The sequence below is a fragment of the Aotus nancymaae genome, unplaced genomic scaffold (assembly GCF_030222135.1).
Source record: "Aotus nancymaae isolate 86718 unplaced genomic scaffold, 86718_ANA_hifiasm-v0.15.2.pri h1tg000030l, whole genome shotgun sequence".
NCBI lineage: Eukaryota > Metazoa > Chordata > Mammalia > Primates > Aotidae > Aotus > Aotus nancymaae.
In genome coordinates, this window is record NW_026988443.1 from 26,303,033 (window position 1) to 26,318,863 (window position 15,831).

Consider the following 15,831-nt stretch of genomic DNA (forward strand, 5'->3'; position numbering starts at 1 on the left):
CTCTTTTTTCTTGTCCCCAGTCTGTGAAGGTTTGGAACTCTAGGAATCATTACATTATAAAAGTCTCCACATTTCCATTCTAATGGGTTCCCAGTTTTCCTGTTATGGGGATGAAACTAACAGACTTAGTAAATCCTTATTTATTTGTCCCAAAGGCCAGGCAGTACACTTTCTTCTCTGGTGCTGGTTTCTATTCATTCACCACTTCTTCTCACATTCTTTTGCTGCCCATCATTAATCTTTCAAGCTACAGCTGGGTGGGTTCAGAACAAAACCATAAGAGGAACTGAAAAATGAAATATTTACCTGCACCAATGGGGAAAAAAGGCCTATCAACTTTATCCTTTCAATCAATCACATTTTCAAAAATTTTATTCTACTCACTTTCTAGATAGAAGACAGGATGTATACATACATAAACACATATATATTCACTCTTGGGGTGTGTGTGCGCGTGCATGCGCGTGTGCGTGTGTGTGTGTGTGTGTGTGTATATATATATATATATATATAACTATCTATCCTCATTTGTAATGAGGTAAAATATATAGAGCTCAGTTAGTTGCCATGGAGACACTGGTCCTCTCTTATCACAGAGCCACACTATCATCTGGTGTCAGCCAAGGAGGGATGACAAAGGCCTCCCCAAGAGCCTAGCTCTGCAATTACTGAGCAATCAAGCACCTCTTTTAATAGAGCACATCCAGGTATACATGGCTCCTCTCCCAGCACTGTCTTCCCTTCTTCCTTTTCAAACTTACACATAGCAGGATGCAGTTACCAAGTATAGATCTCTTCTTCTGTTGGATGGCTTGTTTATTTCAGATTTCAGTGATATTCTTTGGTTTAAATAACAGAGCTCATTATCATCCCCTTTGTTTTTAAATCTCGATTTTTTTTTTAGAAATTATTATTTTCTTCTAATGATACACAGTGATCATCCTTTTATGAATTAATCTGTTTTTATGGTTTGTCATAATTAATGATGGAGTGGATAAATGAAAATCACAGCCTCTAAATTTCTTCAGTCCTGAATTTTCCCTGATTTCTCCAACCAAATTGCTAGAGCTATCAACAAAATTTTTTTTTTAAACCTGAACGATCAGCATTTATTCTTTGCCTTCTGGTGGTAATATAAATGAGAAGCTAAAAGAACTGAATGCATTTAAGAGGAGAAAGAAAAAAAGCCTAATTTTTCTTTAAGTATTTTTATTTTATTTGGGGGTTGACTCAACTACTCCAGGATTTGATTTTGATGCTCAGACATTCTAAACTCACTCAGAAATCTGAGGTCAAACAAACATGAAAAAGTGCTCAACACCACTAATCAGAGAAATGCAAATCAAAACCACAATGAGATAGCATCTCATGCCAGTCAGAATGGCTGTTACTAAAAAGTAAAAAACAACAGATGCTGGTGAGGTTGCAGAGAACCTCAGGTGAGGTTGCTGATACATTGTTGGTGGGAATGTAAATTAGTTCAGCCACTGCGGAAAGCAGTTTGAAGATTTCTCAAAGAACTTAAAACAGACCTACTATTTGACCTAGCAATCCCATTACTGAGTGTATACCCAAGGAAAAATAAATCATTCAACAAAAAAGATACATGTACTTATATGTTCACCTCAGCACTATTCACAATAGCAAAGACAAAGAAGCAACCTAGGTGCTCCTCAACAGTGGAATGGATAAAGAAAATGTGGTACATATATACCATGAAATACTATGCGGCCATAAAAAAGAACAAAAGCATGTCTTATGCAGTAACATGGATGAAGCTGAAGGCCATTATCCTAAGCAAATTAATGCAGGAACAAAACCCAAATACCGCACATTGTCACTCATAAGTGGGAGCTAAACACTGGGTACATACGGATATAAAGATGGCAACAACAGACACTAGAGACTCCAAAAGTTGGGGGGGTGGGGAATGCTGAAAAACTACTGATTGGATAGTATACTCACTACCTGGGTGACAAGATCAATTGTACCCAAACCTCAGCATCACACAATATACCCATGCAATAAACCTGCATATGTACCCCCTGAATCTAAAATAAAAGTTGAAACCATCATTTTCAGCAAACTACCATAGGAACAGAAAACCAAACACCACATGTTCTCACTCATAAGTAGGAGTTGAACAATGAGAACACAGGGCACGTGTATACCTATGTAACAAACCCGCACGTTCCGCACATGCACCCCAGAACTTAAAGTATAATAAAAAAAAGAAGAAATTGGGATGAAATAGGGTATAGACTGAGACACTCAAATTAGCCTGAATCTATTATTTTAGATAGACTTCTTGCAGTAACAGTTAAGGTTTGCCCTGTGTAGTATCTATAATGTTACAAAATATACCATTGTCTTTGGTTTTCCTCAAGTTATACAACTCTCGTCTGAGAACTAGAGTGTCAGAGGAATAAACAAAAAAGGTTATAGAGCTTTGCTAACATACCCTTATCCCCAAAAGAAGGAATGTTCAGGTGTTTAGAAAAAGTATGATTACAGTTGGGGTAGGGAAAGATAAAAACAGTGAGATACTATAAATGTATAAGACAAAATCCTTGCTCTGAGTAAACCTGAAATCTAATTGGAGAAATAAGCCTTTAACTTATGTAAAGGTTCAGTAATATGAATTAAGCAGCAAAAAGTATACAACAGCATAAGTGTTGAATGGCACAGGATTAATCAAGTCCAGAGTCAGTAGGATTTAGCAGAGTAAGAAAGATTTGAGATTAGTCTTAAAGAAAAGAAGAAAAAGCATGCTAGGCAAGGAAAACAGTAGAAGCTACAATGCAGTAGAAAAATGGTGATGGTCTTCTCAGGGGATTGTGATAAAGTTAGCATTACTGAAGCAAATCATTCTTGAGTTTCAAGAAAACTTCCAGAATCAGTTTAGGTGATGATGCTAGTTTCCTCCTCTAAAACCAATCCCCAAGGGGCATCCCTCTTCCCTTTACTAGGAAGGGTGGAAGGGGTGGGAGAAGGGAAGAGAGGGAAAGAGGGAGAGAGAAAAGAAAGGAAAGAAGAAAAGAAGGAGAGGGAGAGAGGGAAGGAAGGGAGAGGGAGATAGAACAATGACATTTAAAAAATGGCACAATAAAGAAATGAAAAGCAGAATTTGCCTTTTTGCGGGTGGAGAACAAAGTGCGTTTTCACAGGCAGAACGTGGACACATTCTGTGCTGTATGATTCCCATATGCCAGGAATGTCATTAATTAGATAGAACGGAATGACTGGAGACAGGCCAAATGCAGCTCGGGAGATCAAGGGCTATATACTCACACATTTTCACCTATGCTATATAATCTTTGGTATAGCTACACAGTATGTATAGGCTTTATCAGGAGCTTGACAGGAGCCTGAATTAATACTAGAATTTTAATATACCACTGATTCCTGGCATTTTTGTTACCAAAAGATGGTCTCATAAATATACAGTGTCTCTGAGCTGGACAACAGAGGAAAAGATACTTGGACAGTGGCATAAGCTGGGGGGAATGCCAGCATAAAAGTTTATTGGAATTATTTTAAAATGTCCGCAGAAAAGGTTTACTGGGAGATGATTTGAAAGAATAAAGATCTTCATGATAACGTAACAGTAAGGACAGGCACGGCAGTTCACATCTGTAATCCCAGCACTTTGGGAGGTGAAAGTGGGAGGATTACTTGAACCCAGGAGTTCGAAACCAGCCTGAGCAACACAGTGAGACCTCATCTCTGCAAAAGATACAAAAGTTAGCCAGAAATCATGGTGTATGCCTATAGTTCCAGCTAGTCAGGATGCTGAGGTAGGAGAATTGTTTGAGCCCAGGAAGTTGATGCTGCAATGAGCCAAGGTTGTACCACTGCATTCTAGCCTGTGTGACAGAGCAAGACCCTGCCTCTAAAAGATAAACAGTAAGTGCTCCGTAAACATTATCTATGTGCCAAGCATTGTGCTAAATGCTTCATGTGCTTTATCTCATGTAATTCTACAAGATAAATAGTAGTCACCTCCATATATTATAGCAGAGAAAACTGAGGCTCAAGAGAGATTAAAGCAAGCAAGCTGCCCATAATGAACTGACTCGATTATAATAAAGGCAGTATTTGCTTCAAAATATATAATCACTATAGTATCTATTTCTTCAGCATTATCCTCTCTTCTATTTCCTTTGATAAGGTTATATGCAGAGGCATAAAAGAAAAAATCTGTATTTCCATTGTAAAATTTGTTAAGATGGAAAATACAAATTGAAGAAAATATTTCTAAATAAAGAAGGGGAATGGAGACAGTGCTCATAGAGAAATACTTCTTAGGACACTAGGGAAAAGTAGTAAAACAGTCAAGATAATTCTCTTCTTTAACATGGTTCATCTAGCTATGTAGGGACTCACGCAAAAACAAAAATAAAAATGTACAAAGAAAGAAAATTTAGTGTTTCTCATCTTCCCTCATTCACTTGCCATTCTGTGGGCATGAGATTATAAATTCCAATGAGCTTTGCTCACTTCATAACCTGGTCTTGTCATTCTGGAACATACCAAGCTTCTTCCTATCATAGCATCTTCACACTGCTTGTTCCCTCCACTTAGAAATTATAGCTGACTTCTCAAGAAACGTGTCAGTTCAGATGTTAGTTCTTCAGACTGACTTTTCCTGAACAACCTAGGTAAAAGGTTTCTCCTTTTTCCTGCTCAAAACCTACCCCCTTCCTCATAAACTATCTAAATATTCTGCTTTTTCCTCTTCACACCATGAATCACTATCTGAAGTTATTTTCTATTTTTATTATTTTTTAATAGAAACAGGGTCTCACTATATTTACCAGGCTGGTCTCAAACTCCTCACCTCAAGCCATCTTCCCACCTTGGCCTCACAAAGTGCTAGAATTATAGGTGTGAGCAACCATGCCTGAGCTATTTTTTATGTTTTATTTTATATATAAAAATGTATTCCTGTGAATGTAAGTTTTATTCATTACTATACCTCTAGTACTTAGAAAAGCAGTTGGCACGTAGTAAGAACTTAGTAAATACTTGTTAAATAAATGACCACCACACCTGCTAATAGGAATAGGGCAAACTCAAAACAGACACATTTGGTAATGCTTCAAATTTAGAAAGTGCTTACATATATTTCAATAGTCAATATCCCACTGGGGACTAATCTGAGTATCAACTGGTTATATCAAAACACCTACAAATCAAAGAACTCTATTTGCTATTACAAGTCTTAGTCTTATTTGCATGAAGTCCCTCAACTCAATTAAAATTCTTGGCATAGTTGTGTGCCTAGTTACTGTCTAAACTCCTTTCAAAGCACTGGTAAGAAGGACTTTCAATAGAATCCAGAAAAGCAACAAAATATATCAATGAGTTCTGAAGTTTTTATTGCCATTTCCAACAGACAAAGTTCCTGCTTTCATCCACCAGAAATGTCCCTGTAAACACTAAGGTTTTTATTTCTGCTTTTCAGATTAGCACAAGTCATACTGCTCTGCACAGCTAGAAGAGAACATGGTTAACACAGGAAAAACAGCTGGTCAAAGCAGGTAACTTTTTTGTTCATAACACAGAGTTACTTTGAAATTTTCTTGGTATTAGAAGAGGGAATGACATTTAGGGTTGAGAATTCAATCTCACATTCATACATTGTCTTTGCTGACTTAGCCAGGAATTAGGATAAATTCTTTATGGATTTTATCCCATTCCAGTTTCAATGGCCTGGTATTATCCTGAAAAATTAGCACCTCCATCTTCCACTTGGGGCTAGACAAGAATCAATATATTTGGAATTGGTAGAAGACACAGGTAGCAAATTCTTAACTCTGAGAAGTAACGACATTTCAAAAACACTGAATTGTTGGTGCTCCCTCTACCAAATTATTTTTTGTCTTCATTTGCAGAATGAGGCTTAGGTAAAAAATATCATTAAGAAAATCCTATGTTGAGGCCAGCCACGGTGGTTCATGCCTGTAATCCCAGGACTTTGGGAGGCTGAGGTGGGTGGATCACCTGAGGTCAGCAGTTCAAGACCAGCCTGGTCAACATAGTGAAACCCCATCTCTATACAAAATATAAAATTGAGACTGTCATCCCAGCTACTTGGGAGGCTAAGACAAAAGAATCGCTTGAACCCAAAATGTAGAGGTTGCAGTGAGCTGAGATCATGGCACCAAACTCCAGGGTGGGCCACAGAGAGAAACTCTGTCTCAAAAAAAAAAAAAAAAATTCCCATGTTGGGCTGGGTATGGTGGCTCACCCCTGTAATCCCAGCACTTTGGGAGGCCAGGGCAGGAAGGTTGCTTGTGGCCAGGAGTTCAAGACCAGCCTGGACAACATGGCAAAACCCTGTCTCTACTAAAAATACAAAAATTAGCTGGGTGTGCTGGTGTACACATGTAGCCCTAGCTCCTTAGGAGGCTGAGGCATGACAATCACTTGAACCCAGAAAGCGGAGGTTGTAGTGAGCTGAGATTGTACCACTGCACTCCAGCAAGGGTGACAAAGCAAGACCCTGCCTCAAAAAGAAAAAAAAAACAACTAAACAAAAATGTTTCAGTTTTTAAATTTTAAAATAAGTATTAATAAAAAGAAAATCCTACTTTCTATGTTGGACTTGACAAAGAGATTCCAGGTCCTTTCAGTATTTCCAGTGGGAGCTATAATTATTTTTGCTGAACTGATGACTGCAGGTTTTTCCTACAGAGTATTTTCTTTTCAATAAGAAGCAGAGACTACAGTTTTTACTGACCTCCATTTATCCAGATACCTGCTCTTAACTCATCAAACAGTCTATCTCATTTCTAGGACATTATACATTGTTTCAGACCTCTTTTCACTATAAGAAATGAAAACAGATGTCTAATTCCTAGGACCTATATGGTAGAAAATAGAAAAGACAGTCCCACTCCTGGTGTAGACTCCAGTCACAAGAGTCCTTCTTAACTGATTAAGAATTACTAACCATTATCTTTTTGTGATTTTATTATTGTGCAAATATACATCCCATTAGATATTCATCAACTGGTAATTTAAAAGATTTTTGTCCATAAACAGTATGTTTATCTTGGAAAAACTGCTAGCAATTTCACCTTAAAATTTTGCAATGTGGTTCATTTGTCAAAAAAAAAAAAAAAAAAAAAAAAAAGCTGTTTTAAGTAAACTGCAATGTTCAATGCATCATATAAAATTCTTTTATGAAAGGCTTTTGGCTTTTTAGCACCATGCCAGAGCAGGTGTAAGGTGATGGGAGAAAGCTAATTGAATTAGTACATAGAGCAGTACTTAGTGAGCTGCACATGGGTAAACAATAAGGTAAGGAGACCATTAATAAATGCAATAATGGGCCCAGCATGGTGGCTTGTGCTTGTAATCCCTGCACTTTGGGAGGCTGAGGTGGGCAGACCATGAGGTCAGGAGTTCGAGACCAGTCTCGCCAGTATGGTGAAACCTCATCTCTACTAAAAATACAAAAAATTAGCCAGGCATGGTGGTGCATGCCTGTAATCCCAGCTACTTGGGAGTCTGAGGCAGAAGAATCACTTGAACCCAGGAGGCAGAGGTTGCAGTGAGCCAAGATCGAGCCACTGCACTCCAGCCTGGGCAATAGAGTGAGACTGTTTCAAAAAAATCAATAAACTCAATGATGGTATTAAGAAATTGCAACAGAATACAGAAAATGGTAGTACAAGGATGCATCTTTGAAAAGCTATGCAAAGCCTCTGAGATTACCCAAATGAAGCCCCATTCCTCACTTTGGTAGTATCTAAAGTTAACAAATCCTGGTTTTTGTTCTTCCCCTGCTGTTCTTCATTTTAACGAGCTAGTTTTAAAAAAAAGTGGTTGAGTGTAGTGGTTCATGCCTATAATTCCAGCATTTGGGAGGCCAAGATGGGAGGAATGCTTGATGGCAGGAGTTTGTGATCAGCCTGGGCAACATAGTGGGCCCCTCACCTCTCCAATCAATCAATCAATCAATCAATCAATTTAAATACAGAATATAAAAGCAAATAGTAACATAAAGAAGGAAATTCAACGAGATGTGGGAGCACCCAAGAGGTACACATATCAGTAAATGCTAAGTAAAATGAATAAAAGACCAAATTTTGGTCTTTAAATATATTTCTATCTACATTCTATAAATATGTATTAAAGAGATGATCACAATAAATTAGCAACTTATTTTTCAACTTTAATTTCATTAAAAAGGGAGGATATATAATATTACTGACGATTAGATAAGCATGCTAACTTTTATACAACCAAGTGCATATTTTCCTTCATAGTAATAATCGGGAAATTATACATTTATCCCACCACTAAATGTACTACACATTTTTTTTTTATTGTACTTTGGGCTCTGGGGGACATGTGCACATCCTGCATCCTGCAGGACTATTGCGTAGATACATACACGCCATGGTGGTTTGATGTCTCCAACCTCCTCTCCCCACTGTCACCTATATCAGGCATTTCTCCCTGTGTTATCCCTCCCCATCCTCCCCTGCCCCCGCTGTCCCTCCTCTTCTCTCCCCTCCATCCCCCACCTAGGCCAGTGAGTGTTGTTCCCTTCCCTGTCCCCAAGTGTTCTCATTGTTCATCACCCACCTAGGAGTAAAAACATGTGGTGTTTGGTTTTCTGTTCATGTGTCAGTTTGCTGAGAATAATTGTTTCTAGATTCATCCATGTCTCTACAAAGGACACAAACTCATCGTTTTTTATGGCTGCATATTATTCCATGATGTATATGAGCGACATATTCTTTGTCCAGTCTATCATTGATGGGCATTTGGGTTGGTTCAGGACTTTGCTATCATAAACAGCACCGGAACCAACATATGTGTGCATGTGTCTTTATAATAGAATGATTTATAATCCTTTGGATATATACCCAGTAATGGCATTGCTGGGTCAAATGGAATTTCTATTTCTAGATCCTTGAGGAAGTGCCACACTGTCTTCCATAATGGTTGAACTAATTTATTTATACTCCCACCAACAGTGTAAAAGTGTTCCTTTTTCTGTTTTTTTTTTTTTTTTGAGACGGAGTTTCGCTCTTGTTACCCAGTCTGGAGTGCAATGGCGCGATCTCGGCTCACTGCAACCTCCGCCTCCTGGGTTCAGGCAATTCTCCTGCCTCAGCCTCCCAAGTAGCTGGGATTATAGGCATGCACCACGATGCCCAGCTAATTTTTTGTATTTTTAGTAGAGATGGGGTTTCACCATGTTGACCAGGATGGTCTCAATCTCTTGACCTCATGATCCACCCGCCTCGGCCTCCCAAAGTGCTGGGATTACAGGCGTGAGCCACCACGCCCAGCCCAAGTGTTCCTTTCTCTTCACATCCTCTCTAGCATCTGTTGTCTCCAGATTTTTAAATGATCGCCATTCTAACTGGCATGAGATGGTATCTCAATGTGGTTTTGATTTGCATTTCTCTAATGACCAATGATGATGAGCATTTATTCATATGTCTGTTGGCTGCATATATGTCTTCTTTTGGAAACAGTCTGTTCATATCCTTCACTCACTTTTGAATGCGTTTGTTTTTTCTTGTTAATCTGCTTTAGTTCTTTGTAGATTCTGGATATTAGCCCTTTGTCAGATGCGTAGATGGCAAAAATTTTTGACCATTCTGTTGGTTACCGGTTCACTCTATTGATTGTTTCTTTTGCTGTGAAGAAGCTCTTGAGTTTAATTAGATCCCATTTTTTTTTATTTTGGTTTTTCTTGCCATTGCTTTTGGTGTTTTAGTATGAAGTCCTTGCCTGTGGCTATGTCCTGAGGGGTTTTTCCTAGGTTTTCTCCTAGGGTTTTTATGGTGTGGTCTCATGTTTAAATCTTTAATCTATCTGGAGTTAATTTTGTATGAGGTATAAGAAAGGGGTCCAGTTTCAGCTTCCTGCATATGGCTAGCCAGTTTTCCCAACACCATTTATTAAATAGGGAATCATTTCCGCATTGCTTGCTTTTGTCAGGTTTGTCAAAGATCAGATGGTTGTAGATGTGTGGCATTACTTCTGAGGCCTCTGTTCTGTTCCATTGGTCAATACTTCTGTTTTGGTACCAGTACCATATTGTTTTGATTACTGGAGACTTGTAGTGTAGTTTGAAGTCGGGCAGCGTGATGCCTCCAGCTTTGTTCTTTTTGCTTAGGATTGTCTTGGCTATGTGGGCTCTCTTTTGGTTCCATATAAAGTTTAAGGTGGTTTTTTTCTAGTTCTGTGAAGAAGGTCAATGGTAGTTTGATGGGGATAGCATTGAATCTATAAATTAATTTGGGCAATATGGCCATTTCACAATACTGATTCTTCCTAACCATGAGCATGGAATGATTTTCCATCTGTTTGTGTCCTCTCTTATTTCCTTAAGCAGTGGTTTGTAGTTCTCCTTAAAGATACCTTTTACATCCTTTGTTAGGTGTATTCCTAGGTATTTTATTCTCTTTGAAGCAATTGTAAATGGAAGTTTGTATATTGGCGGTTTGTCTGTTATTGGTGTATAGGAATGCTTGTGATTTCTGCACATTGATTTTGTATCCTGAGATTTTGTGGATGTTGCTTATCAGCTTAAGGAGGTTTTCAGCTGAGATGATGGGGTCTTCTAAATATACGATCATGTTGTCTGCAAACAGGGACAGTTTGACTTCTTTTCCTAAATGAATGCCCTTTACTTCTTTTTCTTGCCTAATTGCTCTGGCTAGAACTTCCAATACTATATTGAATAGGAGTGGTAAGAGAGGGCATCCTTGTCTAGTGCCAGTTTTTAAAGGGAATGCTTCTAGTTTTTGTCCGTTCAGTATGATATTGGCTGTGAGTTTCTCGTAAATAACTTTTATTATTTTGAGATACATTCCATCCATACCTAGTTTATTGAGAGTTTTTAGCATAAAGGGCTGTTGAATTTTGTTGAAGGCCTTCTCTGCATCTATTGAGATAATCATGTGGTTTTTGTCTTTGGTTCTGTTTATGTGGTGGATTACGTTTTTAGATTTGTGTATGTTGAACCAGCCTTACATCCCCAGGATTAAACCTACTTAATCGTGGTGGATAAGCTTTTTGATGTGCTGTTGGATTCGGTTTGCCAGTATTTTAGTGAAGATTTTTGCATCAATGTTCATCATGGATATTGGCCTGTAGTTTTCTTTTTTAGTTATGTATCTACCAGATTTTGGTATCAAGATGATGTTGGTCTCATAGAAAGAGTTAGGGAGGATTCCCTCTTTTTGTATTGTTTGGAATAGTTTCAATAGGAATGGTACCAGCTTCTCTTTGTATGTCTGGTATAATTTGACTGTGAACCCGTCTGGACCTGGACTTTTTTTGGTTGGTAGGCTTTTAATTGCTGCCTCGACTTCAGATCTTGTTATTGGTCTATGCAGGGTTTCAATTTGTTCCTGGCTTAGTCTCGAGAGTGTGCAAGTGTCCAGGAATTCATCTGTTTCTTCCAGATTTACTGGTTTATGTGCATAGAACTGTTTGTAGTGATCTCTGATGGTGTGTATTTCCGAGGAATCGGTGGTGATCTCCCCTTTATCATTTTTTATTGCATCTATTTGATTCTTCTCTCTTTTCTTTTTTATTAATTTGGCTAGTGGTCTATTTCGTTGATCTTCTAAAAAAAACCAGCTCCTGGATTTACTGATTTTTTGAAGGGTTTTTTGTGTCTCTATCTCCTTCAGTTCTGCTCTGATCTTAGTTATTTCTTGTCGTCTGCTTGCTTTTGAGTTTTTTTGAACTTGTTCCTCCAGCTCTTTCACTTTTGATGATATGGTGTCAATTTTAGATCTTTCCTTGTTTCTCATGTAGGCATTTATTGCTACAAATTTCCCTCTAGACACTGCTTTAAATGTATCCCATAGGTACTGGTATGTTGTGTCTTCGTTCTCGTTGGTTTTGAAGAACATTTTTATTTCTGCCTTCATTTCACAGTTTATCCATTTGTCATTCAGGAGCAAGTTGTTCAGTTTCCATGTGATCGTGTGGTTTTGAGTGCTTTTCTTAATCCTGAGTTCTAATTTGATGGCACTGTGGTCTAAGAGATTGTTATGATTTCCGTTCTTTTGCATTTGCTGAGGAGTGGTTTACTTCCAATTATGTGGTCAATTTTAGAGTAAGTGCGATGTGGTGCTGAAAAGAATGTGTATTCTGTGGATTTGGGGTGGAGTGTTCTGTAAACGTCTATTAGGTGTGCTTGGTCCCGATCTGCGTTCAAGTCCCGGATATTCCTGTTGACTTTGTCTCGTTGATCCATCCAATATTGTCAGTGGAGTATTAAAGTCTCCTACTATTACTGTTTGCAATTCTAAGTCTCTTTTTAGGTTATTAAGAACTTGCTTTATGTATCTGGGTGCTCCTGCACTGGGTGCACATATATTTAGGATAGTTAGCTCTTCTTGTTGCATTGATCCTTTTACCATTATGTAATGCCCTTCTTTGTCTCTTTTGATCTTTGTTGGTCTAAAGTCTGTTTTATCAGAGACTAGGATTGCTACCCTTGCTTTTTTTGCTCTCCATTTGCTTGATAAATCTTCTTCCATCCCTTTGAGTCTATGTGAGTCTTTCCATGTGAGATGGGTCTCCTGAATACAGCACACCAATGGGTCTTGACGTTTTATCCAGTTTGCCAGTCTGTGTCTTTTGATTAAGGCATTTAGGCCATTTACATTCAACATTAATATTGTTATGTTTGAATCTGATCCTGCCATTTTGTTACTGGCTGGTTGTTTTGCCTGTTAGTTGACGCGCTTACTTCATTGCATCGTTGTTTTTTACCATTTGGTACATTTTTGCAGCGGCTGGTACCGGTTGCTCCTTTCCATGTTTAGTACTTCCTTCAGGAGCTCTTGTAAGGCAGGTCTTACAGCAACGAACTCTCTCAGCAATTGCTTGTCCATAAAGGATTTTATTTCTCCTTCACTTATGAAGCTTAGTTTGGTCAGATATGAAATTCTGAGTTGAAAGTTCTTTTCTTTAAGGATGCTGATTGAATATTGGCCCCCACTTTACAGGGTTTCTGCCGAGAGATTCGCTGTGAGTCTGATGGTCTTTCCTTTGTGGGTGACTTGACCTTTCTCTCTGGTTGCCCTTAGGATTTTTTCCTTCATTTCAACCCTGGTTTGGTGAATCTGACAACTATGTGCCTTGGGGTTGCTCTTCTTGAGGAGTATCTTTGTGGTGTTCTCTGTATTTCCTGGATTTGAATGTTGGCCTGCCTTGTTAGGTTGGGGAAGTTCGCTTGGATAATATCCTAAAGAGTGTTTTCCAACTTGGATTCATTCTCCCCGTCACTTTCAGGTATGCCGATCAAGCATAGATTAGGTCTTTCACACATTTTTTAAGGCAAATCTCCTTTGGATTGCCTTTAGTATCAGTTTGAAAGTCTATAGAAAAAAAATCTGTCCCATTACTTAAAAAATCCAACTCTTTCTTTTTATGTTTTGAGATAGTCTCTCACTTTGTCACTCATGCTGAAGTGCAGTGGCACGATCAAGGCTCACTGCAGCATCAACCTCCCTGGGCTCAGGTGATCCTCCAACCTCAGCCTCCAGAGTCATGAGACCACAGGTACGTGCCATCACAACTGGCTAACTTTTGTATTTTTTGTACAGTTTCACCATGTTGCCCAGGCTAGTCTTGAACTCCTGGGCTCATGTAATCTACCTGCCTCAGCCTCCCAAAGTGCTAGAAATTATAGGCATGAACCATTGTGCCCAGCCTCTATTTTAAAAAAAAATACCCCACCTTGGTCACTATACTTATTTCCAAATGACTTTTGATTCTTTCAAAAACAGAGATACCTTCAGTTCAAACACTTGAAAAGTATGACAGGGAGGGGCTAAGATGGCTGACTAGAAAAAACTGCAGTCAGAGGCTCCCACTGAGAATGAAAATGACAAGTGAATCTTACACCAGTAACTGAAGTATCCAGGTTCTCTCACTGGGACTGACTAGGTGGTTAGCATGACCCACAAAGAGCAAGGAAAGCTTGCTTTTCCTTGATGTTTTGGAGTGACGGCCCACCTGGGAGCCACACATGGCAAGAGGAGCTCCCAACCCCAGCCAAATGAAGCAGTGAATGATTGTGCTCTTTCTCCCAGGAAACCATGCTTTTTCCACAGATCTATACAACCTGTGGATCAGGAGATGCCCTCACGACCTCAGGGCCTTGGGTCCCAAGCACAGAGCTGTGGAGATTCTCAGCGGCCACTCAGCTGGAGACTGCCTAAGACTACTGAATTCCTGGTGGGAGAGGCAAGAGCCATGACTGCAGCTTTAGTCTGCTATTTTTCTCTGCTGGTGCCAGGGAGACTAAATGGTTTGGACTCAGAAAGAATTTCCCATAGCACAGCACAGCAGCTGTGGAAGATCATGGCCAGACTGTCTCTTTAGGCTGGACCCTGACCCATCCCTCCTCATTGGGCAGGATCTCCCTGCAGGAATTTCAGCAACTCCAGCCAGGGGTTTAGGGAGATAACTCTGATCTCCCTGGGAGAAGCCCCTGGGAGGAGTGGTGGCCGTGATCTCCAGGGATCAGTGGACTTAGTCTTTTCTCCCTGCTGGCTCTAAGAAATCCAGGCAGTCTAGATAAGTGGGATTCCCACCAGTGCAGCGCCACTCCACCAGCAAGGGGCAGCCAGAGTGCTTTGTTAAGCAGGTCCCTGATCCTGTGTCTCCTGACTGGATTAGACCCTGAAATAGGAGTCACCGGATACCTTACACAAGAGCATTCCTGCTGGCATCAGGTTGGTGCCCCTCTGGGATGGAGTTTCCACAGGAAGGAGCAGGTAGCCCTCTTTGCTATTCTGCAGCCTCCACTGGTGATACTTTCAGGTACAGGAGAGACGCAGGTGAAAAGGGTCTGGAGTGGATGGCAAATGGCAGTAGCCCTATGGAAGAGGTGCCTGACTGTTGAAAGAGAAACACACAGAAAGCAACAACAACAGCATCAACAAAAAGTCCCCACAACAATCTCATCTGAAAAGGTCAGCAACCTCAAAAATAGAAGCTAGATAAATTCATGAAGATGAGAAAGAATCAATGGAAAAATGCTGAAAACTCCAAAAGCCAGAGTTCTTGTTCTCCTCCAAATAATCAGAACACCTCTCCAGTAAGGGCACAGAACTGGGCTGAGGCTGAGATGGATGAACTGACAGAAGCAGGCTTCAGAAGCTGGGTAATAATGAACTTTGCTGAGCTAAAGGAGTATGTCCTAACCCAATGCAAAGAAGCTAAGAATTATGGTAAAATATTACAGGAGTTGTTAACAAGAATAGCCAGTTTAGAGAGGAACATAAATGGCATGATGGAGCTGAAAAACACAAGAGAACTTCACAATGCAAGCACAAGTATCAAAAGCTGAATGGAAGCAAAGAATTTCAGAGCTTGAAGACTACCTTGCTGAAATAAGTAAGACAGGCAGACAAGAGTAGAAAAAAAAAAAAAAATGAAAAGGAATGTACAAAACCTCTAAGAACTATGGGATTATATAAAAACAGTGAAGTTATGACTGATTCAGGCTCTCCCCAATCCCTGAAAGAGATGTGGAGAATGGAACCAAGTTGGAAAACATACTTCAGGATATCATCCAGGAAAACTTCCCCAAGCTAGCAAGACACTACAACATTCAAATTCAGGAAATCCAGAAAACCCCAGTAAGATACTCTGAGATCAACCTCAAGACACATAATCATCAGATTCTCCAAGGTCATAATGAAGGAAAAAATGTTAAGGGCAGCCAGAGAGGCCAGGGAAAGCCCATCAGACTAACAGTGGACCTCTCAGCAAAAACGTGATAAGCCAGAAGAGAGTGGGGGCCAATATTCAACATTCTTCTTT

At 39.6% G+C, this 15,831-nt stretch overlaps 1 long non-coding RNA gene across 1 annotated transcript in view; it reads right to left on the minus strand.

Moving 5' to 3' along the window:
• LOC110568641 (uncharacterized) overlaps nt 1-15,831 on the minus strand; it is a 150,390-nt gene that overhangs the window by 51,326 nt on the left and 83,233 nt on the right. The gene's annotated exons all lie outside the window — the stretch shown is intronic.